This window comes from Cydia splendana, unplaced genomic scaffold (assembly GCF_910591565.1).
Source record: "Cydia splendana unplaced genomic scaffold, ilCydSple1.2 scaffold_94_ctg1, whole genome shotgun sequence".
NCBI classification, from domain to species: domain Eukaryota; kingdom Metazoa; phylum Arthropoda; class Insecta; order Lepidoptera; family Tortricidae; genus Cydia; species Cydia splendana.
This window is the reverse complement of record NW_026946911.1, coordinates 230,856-247,506: the sequence shown is the minus strand read 5'-3', so window position 1 is coordinate 247,506 and position 16,651 is coordinate 230,856. Positions and strand designations below refer to the sequence as shown.

General features: G+C 40.0%; 1 pseudogene; it reads right to left on the bottom strand.

Moving 5' to 3' along the window:
* Positions 1-11,385: 11,385 nt before the first annotated feature.
* Positions 11,386-12,446, bottom strand: LOC134805962 (uncharacterized; annotated as a pseudogene).
* Positions 12,447-16,651: the final 4,205 nt, after the last annotated feature.

Here is a 16,651-nt window from a genome sequence, read left to right as displayed (position 1 = left end):
AACAAAAATGGTATTTATCTCTGAAGCACCGCCCCACAGTAAAATACCATATGCCATAATGCTATGGAAGTAACTAAAATATACTAATCGAGCTGTTTTCACATCAGTTAACTGACGGATTTTGCTCACTGCAAAAGCTGCAGAGCTCAGTCTATTCGAAAGAGTAGCAATATGGGGACCCCACTGGAGTTTAGAATCTAAAGTTATTCCAAGAAAAACTGTACTATCAACTAATTCCAATTCCTCATCCTTCACAATGACACTTGTTTGTACATGCCTTACGTTACTACTAGTGACAAACTTAATACATTTGGTCTTTTTCTCATTTAACAGTAAATTATTAACATTGAACCAATTTACTACTTTTGAAATAGCATTGTTTACATCATTGTAAGCTTGTTGCTGACGTTTGACTTTGAAAATAAGTGAGGTGTCGTCTGCAAACAATACTATATCATGGTGGGTCTTAACAAGGAATGGCAAGTCATTTATGTAGATAAGGAACAGGAAAGGCCCCAATATTGACCCCTGTGGTACACCCATAGAGACCAATGACCCAGGTGATCGCTGTCCACTCACATCGACCCTTTGTATTCTACCATTTAAGTAGGACTTAAGTAAATTCAGTGCCGATCCTCTAACTCCGTAATAATGAAGTTTCCTGATTAATGTTTCATGACAAACACAGTCGAAGGCCTTAGATAAATCACAGAAGACACCTAAAGCATCTCGTGACTCCTCCCAGGCATCGAAAATATGCTTAATTAGCTCAACACCAGCATCGGTTGTTGAGCGACCCCGTGTAAAACCAAACTGCTTATTATGCATCAAATTATTAACGTTAAAATATCGTATTAATTGAGAAAGAACTAATTTTTCAAAAATCTTGCTAAATGTTGGTAGCACAGATATCGGTCTAAAGTTAGTGGGGTCAGAGCTGCTACCAGATTTAAATAAAGGAATTACTTTACTATGTTTCATTAGATCAGGAAACTCGCCGCAATCAACACTGTTGTTAAATATAACTACCAAGTCAGGCGCTACAATTTCTACTAAGGATTTGACAGCATGGACAGAGACTCCCCAGAGGTCATTAGTTTTTTTGACATTAATTGATTTAAACGCCTTTATTACATCTGAGGTACAAACATGTTCAAAATGAAGGTCTCCACAACACTCTGGAGCGTTATGTTTTAATAATGTAACAGCAGATGAGGTTGATGAATTTAAATCCTTAGTTGTGGATACTGGTACCTCGTTGAAAAATTTTTCAAATTCTGTAGCTACTTCTAAATTGGAATCTATAATTTTGTTATCAATGTTTAGTTTAAGTTCTTTAATTGTATGTTTCGAGCGACCAGTCTCCACATTTATAACTTTCCAGGTTGCTTTAACAATGTCGGAACTACTTTTTATTTTCTGACTTAGATAATTTCGCTTAGCTATATGACAATCTACTTTAAACTTCTTCGAATACTCCTTCACATGTTCTTTAAATTCATCACTCTGATTAAACCGCCGTTCCTCATATAAGGCATACAGTTCACGTCTTCTTTGATATAAGTCCGCAGTAGCCCACTCACTAAAAACTGATGCACCACTAACTACGACCGATTTTGAGGTGAATATCGCATTATAATGATCCATAAAAGTGTGAAAGAATGAATTATACATACTATTAGGACTCATATCGGAAGACAAAAAGGGTAGCGCCTGAACTAAACTTAGCTTCATTCTTTCCACGCGGTCCGAGGTTACTGGTACAAAAGTTATTTGTTTTCTCATGGTATTTTTCCTTAATGCCTCAAATACCATTAATTGACCTAAGTGGTCTGATTCTAAATTGCTGATAACTTTTTTAGCAATAGGAAAAATATTTGTGAAAATATTATCTATACAGGTTGCACTAGTAGCAGTCACTCTAGTGGGCTCCATAAACATGTGGTTGAGATTACAACATTTAAAAAGATTCAATAATCTACAAGACATTGTTGAATTTTCCATAATATTTACATTAAAGTCGCCGCATATAAGCAATTTCTTACTAGAAGATGATATTTTAAGTAGGGCAGATTCCATTATGTTTTCAAATAATTCAAAATTACTTAATGGCGGCCTATACACACAGACAACAATAAATTGCTCTAATTCTACTGCACTTAGTTCTATAGTCCGTTCAACAGACATGGATACAATGTCCTTACGTTCCTTAAATTTTAACTGACTATTTAATATAATTAATGACCCACCATGTATGGAACTAAGTCTGGTGAACGAACTTCCCGCCTGGTGATTATTAAATTGGGGCATTAATTCATTATTATTTAACCAATGTTCAGTAAGACATAAAATATCAATATTAAAATCATTCAAAAAAAGTTCTATCTGTAAATTTTTTCCTCTAATACATTGAATATTTTGATGCACCAGGTGGATATACTTTCCATGTTTGCAGTATTTTTCATTATATTTATTTAAAACTAAATTGCCAGAGACAGAATCTTTTGTCTTAACACCTAGTTTAAATCTATTAAATCATTGGTTATGATTTACGTGGATTACGTGGATTTTACGTGGATTAAATACCGATGTTGAATAGTTTGGGTGATTTTTGTTGAAACGCTTAGCCGGTGCAGGGTCACTATTTGGGTTGATGAGGTGAACTATTGTAGATTTACAAAGTTAAACAGACCTTATTTATTTCTTATTTTGAAGGCATTACATATTTGTTCCTGTCATACCTAGGTATTTTTATGCGTATAAATATCATCACCTAGTAAGAGTGTAAATGGGCAGTGGTCGTTGACCTGCCACCGAGACCGGTCGTTATCTGCGCGCGCTAGTGAATTATATTTTCACCATAGTCTAATAAAACATGGTCTTCCATTCCCAGAGTGACACGGGGCTACGTCACAACAACATGGCCGCTATATATAGCGCTATCGCATATTATCATATAGCGCTGTCGCATGATGACGTAAGCCCGTGTCAGTTAGGTGACCTAGAAAAGACGGGAATGGAGTACCAGGCGGAGTATATTATTATACCATGATTTTCACGAGTGATATTTCTACCCTCATTGTGTAAAGTGCCTAATGATGGAATCGGACTTTATTTATCTTTGATAAGTGACAATATCGCAAATTTCTAATCGTTTCTGACTACAGGAACAAAATGAGCTCCCAAACGTTAGACAATAACCCTAGTTATGCTACTGTGACACAAACCACCACGTTCCCCAAAAAGGACCAAGCAATCATCATCGATGCTATAGAAAATGTACAAATAAAAGATTATGCTCAAGCTTTAGGTAGAATAATCGACCCATCTCAAATCCGTTTTTTGTCAAGAATAGCAAACAATAGAATTTGTATCTACCTTTCGTCAAAGGAAATCGCTGATGAGATCATTGATAATAAGAAATATGTCACAATCCAAAAACAAAAACTGCCCATCCGACCGCTTATCAGCAGAAACAAACGTATCATTATATCTAACGTGTGCCCTATTATACCGCACATTGAAATAGAAAAGAAACTGCTAGAAATGAATATCACGCCACAGTCACCCATATCTTTCCTACGTGCTGGTTTCAATGAAACTGGCTACAATCACATTCTAAGCTTCCGAAGACAAGTTTACGTAACACCCGAGGATTTCACCCGACTTCCAGAAAAAATATCTATTGATTTTGAAGAAACGAGTTACTGGATTTATTTTTCATCAGATACAATGACTTGCTTTATATGCAAAAAAGACGGTCACGTTGCCTCTAAATGCCCAAATAACACCAACGAAATGAATGTTTTCAACCAAGAAACACAGGATACTTCTCATCCAACGGAACCACAAATTTTCAAACGTCCACATCCACCTACTGAAACTTCGACAAATACTGATTTAACGGAGTCCGAAGCAACAAAAGACTGTATATCTAGCAACGGAAACAGTGATGAGGATTTCGACAACTTGTCCCAGTCCAGCTCAGACGAAGTATACAAATCCAAGAGTGGAAAGAAACTCAAGAAAACACCTCACAGTGATCTGGAATCAATTAATTGGGACCACTTGGAGAACTTCATAACCAATTCCTGTAAAACGTACCCACTATCTGGAAAACAAGTTAAACAATATCTCACAGACACATATGGAGTTAAGGACATCTCAGAAATCACTTCCAGTTACACAGAAGATATCGATGCCCTGATTGAAATGTATACTGACTTGATACCTAACATCTCACGTCGTAGTGTTAAGAACAGACTCACACGTATTGTAAGTAAACTAAAGCTCTTATCTCGCAAGGGAAATCCCACAACAAATAAGTAAGTTACTTTTAAGTACCAATTTTCTTTAATTTTTTTTTTTTTTTTTTATTAATTAATGCACTTAAGTACACGTTTCAAGCTTAATATTATTCAATGGAACTGCCAAAGTCTAATACCAAAATTAAGTGAATTGGATTCATATCTAAATAACGAAAAAGTACACATATGCATTCTCTCTGAAACTTGGCTGGATTGTGATAGCCAAATTAAATTAACAGGTTACTCTGTCTTTAGAAAGGATCGACCAGATGGATATGGGGGTCTAGCTATCATGGTCCACCAATCTATACACTGCATTCTAAAAACTCTTCCAAGAAATTATGATATTATTGACCTTTTGTGCCTTGAAGTCCTTAATAGCAATAAACTTCAACATATCATAGGTGTCTATTCTCCCTCAAATGTCACAGTGGGCGTTGGGGATTACCAGGAGCTTTTCAGCCACTTCTCCGAGAAAACTCTAATAGTCGGTGACTTCAATGCTCATCACACGGCTTGGTCATACACAACTGACACACGGGGTAGGCTTTTATCAGACACTAGCTTAGAACAGAACTACGTATTTCTTAACAATGGAGACTTTACCCGTTGCGCCAAGCTTAATGATAGTATAGTATGCACATCACCTGATATCTCTTTTTGTAGTGCTGATCTCTCACTCGACTTTGATTGGAACGTCACTAACGAATCGTTTGGGAGTGATCACCTTATTATCTCTATTAAAACGTTAGACAGTACTCAAATTAACCGCGAATTGAAAAGAAACATCAAAAGGGCCAACTGGGTAGAATATACACAACACATCAAATCTGCATGTGAGGGATTAGATTTCGGAGACAATGTACAAAGTAATTACGATAAACTCATAGACATAATTGAAGAAAGTGCCAACAAAAACATTCCTTATATTAAAATCGGTATTAACCCTAACAGATTCAAGCCAAAACCTTGGTGGAATCCTGATTTATCGAAGGCAGTAGCAGAGAGAAGATTATCTCTTAAACACTTTAGGAAATCACGTACGGTTGAAAATTACTTAATTTACAAAGAAAAGGTAATTATTGCTCGAAAACTGATTAAGCTTGCAAAAAGGAACTCATGGCAAGAGTTTTGTGATAGCATAGACTGCAATACGCCCAGCAGTGTGGTTTGGAGGAAACTCAGATGGCTTAAAGGTTATCGAAGTCCTAAAGACTACTTACCAGAGAGTACCGCAGTTTCGTTTGTAACAGATCTCACTCCTGATGGTGTTTCCTTTCAGCCCCTAGATTTTAATATGAATGGTTCCAATCCACTTTTATTTACATTTTCAGAACTAAATTTGATTCTTAAAAGAGTAGATACTTCGGCTGGTTTAGATTCCATTACTTATTCTATGATTAGTCATTTACCGGATAATGCGAAAGAATATCTTCTACACATATTTAACACAATTTATAAAAAAGGTGAGATACCAGATCAGTGGCGTAGGATCAAACTTATAGCCATACCAAAGAGAAATACTGATAGTACTAAGTATCGTCCTATCTCACTTATTAACTGCCTTTGTAAGACCTTTAATTTAATGATAACTCGTCGCCTTGAATATCATTTCGAAAGTAACAAATTATTTAATGATAGTACTTTGGGTTTCCGTCGTGGGCTTTCATGTCAAGACAATCTTAGTAGGTTCATTGTAGATACAGAAACTGCGTTTATAAACAAAAATTACGTTTTATGCGCGTACGGAGACATAAGTAACGCTTATAATAATGTGGCAATTGAACCTCTTATAACCGCTTTAGTTGAATTTGATGTGGATCCGCTCCTGTGTAGATATATTAGAGAATTTTTAAACGAAAGATTTTTGATATATAGGCTACGGGATGGTAGGGAAATAACACGAATAAGCAGACAGGGTTTAGCTCAAGGTGACCATATGTCACCTATTTTATTTAATATAGTCACAATTAAGTTATGCAACACACTCGTTAAGACAGTTAAGGTATCACAATATGCCGACGATTTCGCTCTGTATTGTATTAATCAAAACATTGATCTTTGTGCTAGTACCATTCAATCAAGTCTTAACATCTTTACATCAATGTTAGAGAAAATTGGATTAGAATTATCTATCACAAAGACTAAACTCTGCATTTTTACTAGAAAATACAAAGTACCTGCTATTAGTATACGTATAAATAACACTGAAATTGAGGTTATTAATTGTACAAAGTTTTTGGGTGTTTGAGTAGACAGTCGCCTTAATTGGACTCGACATGTTTTAGAAACTGCACAAAAGTGTACTGCGTACGTTAACATTCTTAGTTCCATAAGTAACTCAAAGTGGGGTGTCCACCCAACTCACTTAAGAAGACTGTATTTAGCACTGGTGCGATCTCGACTTGATTACGGATGTATAATTTACGGTAACGCCAGCTCTAAACTTCTCCAGAGATTGGACGTAATCCAAAACCAATGTCTTCGCCTTTGTGGAAGCTTTATTCGGGACACCCCAATTTTTGCAATGGAAAGCGAACTTTGTATTCCACCCTTAAATTTCAGAAGAACTTATTTAAGTGACAAATACTTCCTGAAACTCTCTTCTAGAACATACGACTATTTGAGAACACAATTAGAAATATTAAACAACACATTAGATTCGGGCGCAAGATATTGGCGCAAAAACCAACTTCCACTGTTGATTGAGAGTTTCAGAAAGTACTCCAACCTACCCATGTCAAAATTTGAAGTTTTGCCCCAATGTTTGCTTTCCTATGATCTTAAAACACTCCCTTGGGATAAAATGATAATGCATAAAGTGAACACTATTAATGAACCTAAAGCTCAAGTACTCATTCACGATCTTAAGCAACGTACCGAAGATATGATAGACGTACAGTTCTCAGATCACATTCAAATTTACACTGACGGGTCCAAAACTAGACACGGTTCTAGTTGCGCGTTTTACGATGAAGCTGCGAATTTTGGGGCCAAATTTCTTATTGAAAATCCAAGTATACCCATAATGGGAGTCGAACTGACAGCAATTAATGAAGCAGTACATTACATAGAGTCGACAACATACCGTAATATTGTAATCTTTACAGACTCGAAGAGCGGTCTACAACATTTGTTGGGAAGTGCTAAGGGCGGCAGTGTCGGTAGATACGAAGCTTACCTCATTATTAAATGTATCCATAGATTGATACGTAACGGGGTTGAAGTTCGTTTGCAATGGATTCCTTCACACGTGGGCATTAGGGGTAACGAGGTAGCAGACTCACTTGCATCCGAGGCTCTACAGAACGGAATACCTCTCGATACGGTACCGCACTATACTGATCATCTTCCAAAAGTTAAAACCGACAGTTACATTAAATTTAAATCCTATTTCAATGAGTGCTCAAAAAACAAAGGTATCTGGTACAGGACCATTGTAGACGAACCACCACGCATACCTTGGTTTGCCTCTCGAAACCTCAACAGAAAGGAAATAGTTATCTGTTTTCGAACCCGAACTTACCACGTCCCACTCAACAAATTTAATTTCGTAATGAAAAAAAGAGACGATCCAAACTGTACACGATGCGAGAGAGAGGAGGACCTCCTTCACTTAGTTCTCGAGTGTAAAATCAACGAACAATCTAGGTTGGATCTTTTAAAAGAAACTCGGTGCTCTGCGGGGGATCTCCTCTTCTTCTTCCATCAAATCTTAAGCTCAGGGTTTACAACTGAATATAGTGGTAGATTTTTAAGTTTCATTATACAGTCATTGGACCTTAGATCTGAATATTATAAAAATACTCCTTAAGTAGTAACCCCAATTGTTTTAAGTAACACCTAAAGTTTAAGTTACAATGTTTTTATTTTTAAGCCGACTTAATCATAAGATGTATGGCTTTTAAAATAAATAAGATTACAAAAAAAAAGAGTGTAAATGGGTGCAAGTTAGGGCGCGGCGCGAACTTATTGCAGTGAGATGACAATAATGTTTTGAGGACGTTGGTGTGGATTCTGAAATTCAAAGGCTCACTTTTCTAGTAGCAGTCCATTTTTGTAAAGGTCGTTGTGGTACGGAAATCTTTAACAGTTCAGGTAAATAAAAACAATAATGTCACAAATAAATAAGTACCTACAATCTTTTATTAAATTAAATTGTTTTATTGAGAGAGTATCAGTCAGTACTATAACATTAATATGAGTATTTCAGATATTTGTTTACTGTTTATTACAGCCTCTATGATACTTTCCTTGCGCAGAATGATAGCGCGACGCGGCACGCCTACAGTTCTTTACTCTGACAACGCCACCAACTTCTACGGCGCAGAGCGAGAACTGGCAGAGGCCAAGAAGACGCTGCCCGACACTTTAAAGCCATTTTTGATCGAGCGAGCCATAACCTGGAAAAAGATACCGCCCGGCAACCCTTCCGCCGGCGGTGCATGGGAACGGCTCGTAGGCAGCGTGAAAAGGTCACTAAAGGTAACACTCAAAGAGAGAGCACCTCACGAAGAAGTTCTGCATACATTACTGCTGGAAGCCGAGCACATAGTCAACTCTCGACCGTTGACACCAGTGAATCCAGACTTAGACAGCGAAGCCCTGACGCCGAACCATTTTCTCATCGGTCGATCGAGCTCTATGTCACTGGGCGTCTTCACAGACGCGACTATGTCACTCTCGTCATGGAAGACAGCGCAGACCTTAGCCGACCATTTTTGGAGGCGCTGGCAGCGAGAATACCGCAATGGCTGCGAGGGGAGAGGAGAGGCATTAGTTTAGAAATGATCCGCTAGATGGTGCTACTTGTTAGTTTGGCAAACAATCCGTCGAATGACGTCACTTGTTCGTTCGGCAAAGAGCCGTTAGAGGGCGCTACTTTGTGTAAGTCATCATCATCATCATCGGTCGGTACGGAAGCGGGGCGTGAATCTCGCGACCTAAAAGTGTAAGCGCCGTGAAATATGCATGGCCCTTACGACGTTTTACTCCATGCCCCTTCGTTCGAGTATTTTTGCATAGGCCGGCCGGCCAAGGTCGCACAGGTGCAAGCCACCTGCGCATTGTGAAATGCGGCAAGGTCAGCCGTCATGGCGCCGCAGCGACACGTGCACATTCGCGTCACCCATGTAGCGACATCAAAACGTCGTAAGCGCCGTGAGATAATCATGACACTTACGATTTTACGAAAGCGGAGCGTGAATCTCGCTACCTAAACGTGTAAGCGCCGTGAAATATTCATAGCCCGGAATGGACCCATTTAACTAGGAGTTCAACGCTGTATTTCACTGATTCATCGCCAAAATACTTTAGACTTTATTTTAATCGATAATAAGACTTGTATTCTTCACAGAAATGGGCGTAAATCTTACGTCTCGTAATTTATCGGTTGTAATACTTTGACTATACGTCGATAAGTAATGTGTTGTAAGACATGCCTAGACCAAAATAATCAGATTGAAGGCTTCAATCTCAATTTACGTACTTACATCTTTCATTGAAAACCAGGTGACTAAGTAGCAGATTATTATTTATGAATTCTCCAGTCGCCATAAAAACAATTACCTTACAAAAGGTTACTAATCGAATAACCTCAATCCATACATTGACATTACAAGATCTCATTGCTCTTGCATCATGCTTCCGTATTATTCGAGTTTATCAAAACCAAAATACCAGTCAGATACTTAAGAATGGACCAAACTCTTTTTATCGATAACTATGCAAGCTAAAGTCCATAAAATGATGGATGGGTGGACAATCAACTGTTCAGTCGAAACATTCAAAACAATATCAAACTAAGTAAGCTCTAGTTCCTTTAAAAATCAATTTTCAACCAGTATCCGTTAATTTAAACAACAACTAAATCATTATTTAGTTTGCTACGAAATGTCTCTTTATAACGTAGTAACTAGGTATTACTCGCTTAAAATTAAGCATTGCATTATGAATTAACGGATTAAACGAGAAACTAACTTTAATGTTTATTTTAGTTTTTAAAGTACTATACTAAAAACGGATTCCACAACAGGCTATAAAAAGCAACAATTTCGTAATTTGAAAATACTCGCTTTTAAATACCTCATTCAAAACTCTAGTTTAAAAATAGACAAAATATTAGTAGGTATAGGTAATCAGGGATCTCATATTATCTCGATAGTGTTAGCCCAACTACTAGCATCTAATAAAAACAATAAAAATGTTTCATCGTTCACTACAAAAAATGGTACAGGATCGAGGACAAATAGAAACCGGTAGGTTCGTAACAACAGGCGGACTCATCGCCAAACAGCGATCTCCTCCAGGCAAACTTCAGACAAGGAAATGGCTAACGAAGATTATTACTCTTCGATCGTTATCTTAAATCTCTATAGCAAATGATTTCAAATTTAATTTCAAGTTCACTCGTAACTTTTCTCCAATAATCACCATAAAAACATCGTCTTATTGTCTTGGAAAATTATTACAAATTCTCCAAACAGGCTACATACTGTCGGACAAATGCCACAATGTTTTTAAGTAGAGATAAAGTACTCGATTCAATTTCATAATATATACTCAAGAAAGAACATCTCCGCTTATACGTAAAACGGAACACGACGTTAACGACATGAACGATAAATCATCAACGTAACAATCATAAACCACAGACGTGGTATTAAAAAAAACGCCGATATATGCCCCATATTTTAACACAAAGTTATTGGATCTTTTTGCTGTCGGCAACGCGCAAATAACACCTTTGAAGTTGCAGGCGTCCAAAGGCTAAGGTGACTGATTACCATTAGGCGGGCCACATTATTACGCAATTCCTCATTCCGAATTAAAAAAGAAGTGTATAGGTTTCTATATTTGATTCATTCCTCGTGCGCAGGTGTCGTGGTCTTGACGAGCACACCTGGCCGCGCGAGTCTCCCCCTCCCGCTCCACACCCCGCATCACACCCCGCGGGCCGATGCACGTACCCGGCGCATGATTCTAGGATATAACTGCATCTGGCATGAGGCGTGGGGCCTTTATAGATATTCGATTCGGGCAGATATGACCAGCTCGAGACTTTCTTGTTCGCAATTAAATTACCTCCGGTGTTACAGAGGCCGTTTATTTATACGTGTGTTTCTGATCCACGGCTCTTGGATCAGTACTATAGATGTTGGGTTAACCTCCAGCCATCTTCGAAGTTGAGCCGTTGCAGATTCGCTGTGCTGGAGGTTAACCTGGAGGACCTTACAGTGGGAATGCAGCACTTGAAGAAGCTCCTTCTGCTACCTTTCCCTTTAGGTCCAGGAGACTACCTAATCCCCTTCGGTAACCCATCCTCGTCCTCCGAGTCTAGCAGGATGCCTTCCTCGATATCGGAGGTGTGGTGTTCTGCGCAGTCGGTGTCCATGGCAGAGGGGGTGTTCGCTTCTGGTGTGTTTCCTTCTGGGTTGTCCTCCCCTCTGTCCGTGTTCTCCTCCGGTGTGTTCTTCTCTGGTGGAGAATCCCTGAAGCGCCCTCCGCTGTGCTGGAAACGGATGTAGACTGTCCCACATAGGTAGTTCAGCCTCCTTCCCTTTTCCATCACCGCTGGAACGACGTCTTCAGGTATACCCACCAGGAGTAGGGTGCAGGCTCTTTTCTTCAGGGGGATTGATTGGTGGAGAGTCCACTTCCTCACCATAGCCCATGGGTTTCGGAAATTCAGGACTCTTCCCATCTTCGTCAGGTTCTCTTCGAGGGACGGGATCAGAATGCCGCACCTTGTGTTTCTGACCATCTCGTCCTCCCTCTTCCCGACTAGACGGTCTCCGTTTTGTAGGGTGGCCGACTCCAACCACCTCATCAGCCACGCTTGGTATTTGCGTCCTGGCACCAGAGCTTCAGGTACCCATCCACAAAGCTGGGTCTTCCCGAGAACGCTGGGGCCTCCGCTACGGTGTCTATATCGGTTTCGATAGCCACCTGGTAGTTGGCGTCCCCGATTTTCTTCTCCATCTCTGTTGCGTCCTGCTGCATCAGCCTGCCCGTGCGATCATTGGTCATCGCCACCGTCAGGTCCGCCACTGCTGCCGCCGCATTGGAGGAGGGTGGTTCGCCCAGAGGAGGCGTCAGTCCGCTGTTTTTTGTGATCGCCTCTAGGAGATATGGTTTCATCCACGCGTGCCCTTTTGGCTTTCCCCTCTGGTTTCTTCGCCTGGTTTTGTTTTGCAGTGGTCGTCGCTCCCTCGCCCTGTCCCTTCGGGGCGTCAACCTCCTGTTTTTTCCCCGAGGAGCGGTCTACTGCTTCTCTTCGCTTTTGTAGCCACTGCCTCTTCCTCTGCGAAAGCTTCCGCAAGGGTACGTTCGTGTCGGTCTGGGCAGGCTTCCCTCTTGGTTTGCACCTGATCTCTCAGCCGGGATCTATGACCTGCTACGAGGGTTCATCAGGTGTCCCAGTCTCGGCTGCCGTGTGTTTGTCCTTAGAGGGTCCAGCTTTTGGAGGCTTCATCGTCTCCGGTTCAGTCACCTGGGCTGGGGTTCCGGTAGGTACCCCGGCTTTCAGTGGCCTCTTCAGCTTCGATGGCTCCTCCTGGGCCGAACCACTCCCTATCTGTTTCGCCCTCCTTAGTGCTTTAGCATGTGCCGTCTCATCTAAGGAGGTCGTTTGTTTTTTGTTTGTTTTTTTATTTTCATTTTTTGATTTACTTTCCATTTTGTTCCCACGAGAAGCTAGGGAAGTATAAGGTCCATCTACGCAGAGTCCCGCGTGCGAAGACAAGGCTAAATACAACGGGTGTCGCCCGGTACCCGAAGCCTATCGTTCGCGACTGAGCTCCCTCTCAGCCATGCATCCATCGGCACGATGAGTTAAATCTTGGATTAGGGTTCGTTGGGGCGTGTTGCAATGATGAGGTTACCCTCAAGACGACAACATGACCTAGTTCACTCCTTATTTATCCGGGCTTGTGACTGGCTCCTTTTGGACCACGCATGGTATAATAATATACTCCGCCTGGTACTCCATTCCCGTCTTTTCTAGGTCACCTAACTGACACAAGCCTACGTCATCATGCGACAGTGCTATATGATAATATGCGATAGCGGCCATGTTGTTGTGACGTAGGCCTGTGTCACTGTGGGAATAGAAGACCATGTTTTATTAGACTATGGGACCACGGATGATCCGCAAGGAGGCTGAGTACTTACGGGGGTACATTGCCCGCTACTAATGTAAGTTAGATATGTCGGAGAGAGGTCTAAATGGCGGTGGGTGCATGGGCGTAGTACCTCGATGTATTTTTTTAGTCATAGGTTAAGTTAGTCTATAAAGAGATCCAAATCCAAAAAGGGGTCCAAAAAGACCAATATTCAAAAGTTATATGACCAATTAAAATCACTACAGGAAGATATTACAAAATTAGGACCAAAACGCCGAAAAGAGGCTAATGGTCAAGGTAAACTCCAGCAAGTAAAACTATTATATAATCAGTACGAAGAATATATAGACCTATATAGTTCTAAATTAGAAAAATCTGAAATTTCTATACAGGACAGTGAGTTAATCCAGTCTTATTGTCCAAAAATAGCAGAAATTTACAGTAAAATTATAACTCAATACGAGCAAGACAACAAAGATCAGGTCACAATGACGTCAAATGACAGCTTTAACCTGAAAACAGCAGTAGCATTGCTACCAGCTATGGCCGGTTCAGAGGCCGTCACTAGACAACTTATAGACGCCATAGAGTTGTACTCTACGATGATAAAAGATTCAGATTCACAATTATTGGTAAATTTCAGTATTAAGACTCGATTTAACACAAAGTGCTAAACTTAGAATATCCGAAAAACATACCAGTGTAAGCGATTTAGTTGATGAGATGAAACTCCGTCTTTTATCGACTAAATCAGCAACTGCAATACAAACCAAGCTATTTACGGCAAAACAGGGGAATAGGTCAATCGAGCGATACGGACAAGAGTTAGAGGATTTATTTGTAAACCTCACAGTAACACAGGCCAATGGGAAACCAGAGGCATATACGGTCTTACAATCGTTGAATGAGAAAATGGCAATAAATAAATTCGCGGAAGGCCTGCCAAATGACAAACTAAGTACCATTATAGCTTCGCGAGGATACACCTCGCTAAAAGATGCCATACAAGGTGCAAAAGACCAAGAGGTGTCCATATCATCTACGCCCGCTCCGGAGCAAGTTTTGTACTTCCGGAACAAAGGGTATAATAACCACAGACAATACAGGTCTAATTACAATAATAAACCAGTGGGATACCTCAGAGAGACTCCGAGCATAGCCCTTTCCATAGCTCGCTGAGCGACTATGTGACTAGTGTAAGAATGTCCTATAATATTTATTTATTTATTTATTTATTTATTTATTTATTTATTTATACTTGTCGTCTGCAGGGGGGTTGGTAATAACGTCGCTGATCTGCTGAACTTCCTCCTTGGTCAGCTTGGCAATAAGCATGTTGTATTTGTAGTCATCTCCCTGTTTCTGTGGTACCACAATTGCCTCAAATTGCGTAAACCACAAACGCGGAAGGTCCCTCCAAAACTCTAGAATGCGGGACATCACTGATTTTGTTGAAATTTCCACTACGTCGGTATTGGCGCCGCTGGAAGATTTGCTCTGACTCGTTGGAGACATAATTACGCAGTAGGTAGCAGTGTAATGAAATCAAACTCAGCGAGATAACTTTGTCGGTATTTCTCACCAGTAAGTATTGAAATCTGCAGACCTTACTCCACTTGCTGTATTCAACCGTCCAAAAATAGCGTGCTCTTCTTGTTCCTCAGTCGGGGATCACGTCGGGGTCACCACTGTAGAGGAACTGGGTTGGTTGAGTAAAGACACCGTTAACTGGTAATTTATTTATTTATTTATTTAAACTTTATTGCACAAAGTATATACAAAAATGTACAAATGGCGGACTTAATGCCAAATGGCATTCTCTACCAGTCAACCATAGGGCCAAACAGACATCTACAATTGGTGCAGAGAGAGAAATATACCTATTCAGTGAATATAAAAAAAGCAAACTATACATATTATAATAATAATAATAATACTATACATATAAACTACATAAATAAATAAAATATATATAAACTACTAAATATTTATACAATACATACTATAAATATAATAATGATGGGTAATCTTAGACTAATTCATTCACCAAATCATAAGCTACTTATACCTACATCACAACTGCTAACAAACGCCTAATCTATTGTTCCTTATCTGAATCAGTGCCTTTGATATGCCACGGAGAACGCTGTCACTTTATCGGCACGATTCAGATAAGGTCCGGAATACTATTCATGGATAACAAAGATTTTATGGTGGTGGTGATGCCTACATTTTTCACTTTGTCAATCTCGACCCCATTTAATTCGTAACGAACATCTTGAAACAAGAATAGAAATGGATTGTTTTAAATTGAATGTTTTTCACTTCAGCATTTGTTTCCCTGTTTATGACCTTGACGGTACCTTCTAAATATAAGGTACTGGCGGGCGGTTAAATGTATAAGTCTTGTTGATTAATGGGTATTCGAATTTCATCGTTTTTATTAAACTATATTACGGCTATCACCGTATTGATGAATATTTCACGAAAGAGGGTTTTGAAGGATGCCAAAAAGATGTTGAAGACACGTCGTACCAACTACAAGCTAGAATTAACGAGTCAGCCGAGCCCGCCATTTCACGTAGTTCCACAGTCATTAGATTCCAAAAAATCGACAAAGTCACAACTATTTACTCTCCTCTGTCAAAACTCACCTCGGTCTCCCCTTCACATAGACGGCGAGGCTCGTTTGACTTCCACTTACGCAGGCTCATTCCTGCTGAAGACAGTGCTTGAGTCACTTTATGGCGAATCTCTTCCACCGCAGTAAGGTCACCTCCTCCTGTCAGCAGGTCGTCTACATAAAAATCATGAACGATGACTTCTTTGAACTTCTCATCGTCACAATCCAAGCCTATTTGTTTGAGACACCTGGTGGCGAGGAAAGGAGCACTGGCTGTCCCATAGCAGACAGTATTGAGCTCGTGCACTAATAGTGGCTTGGTCTCCGAACTGCGCCAAAGAATTTTTTGAAGGTGGCGGTCGTCAGGATGCACCCATATCTGACGGTACATTTTCTCCACGTCCGAAGAAATGATGTACCGGTGCTGCCTGAATCCAATAAGGATAGACAGAAGGTCGTCTTGCACAGTGGGTCCGATAATCGGAATGTCATTCAGATTGATACCTGAGGTAGACGGGCTGCTAGCATTATATACGACACGGAGCTTTGTCGTGGAACTATCACGCAAAATTCCATGGTGGGGTTCATAATAACCCTTT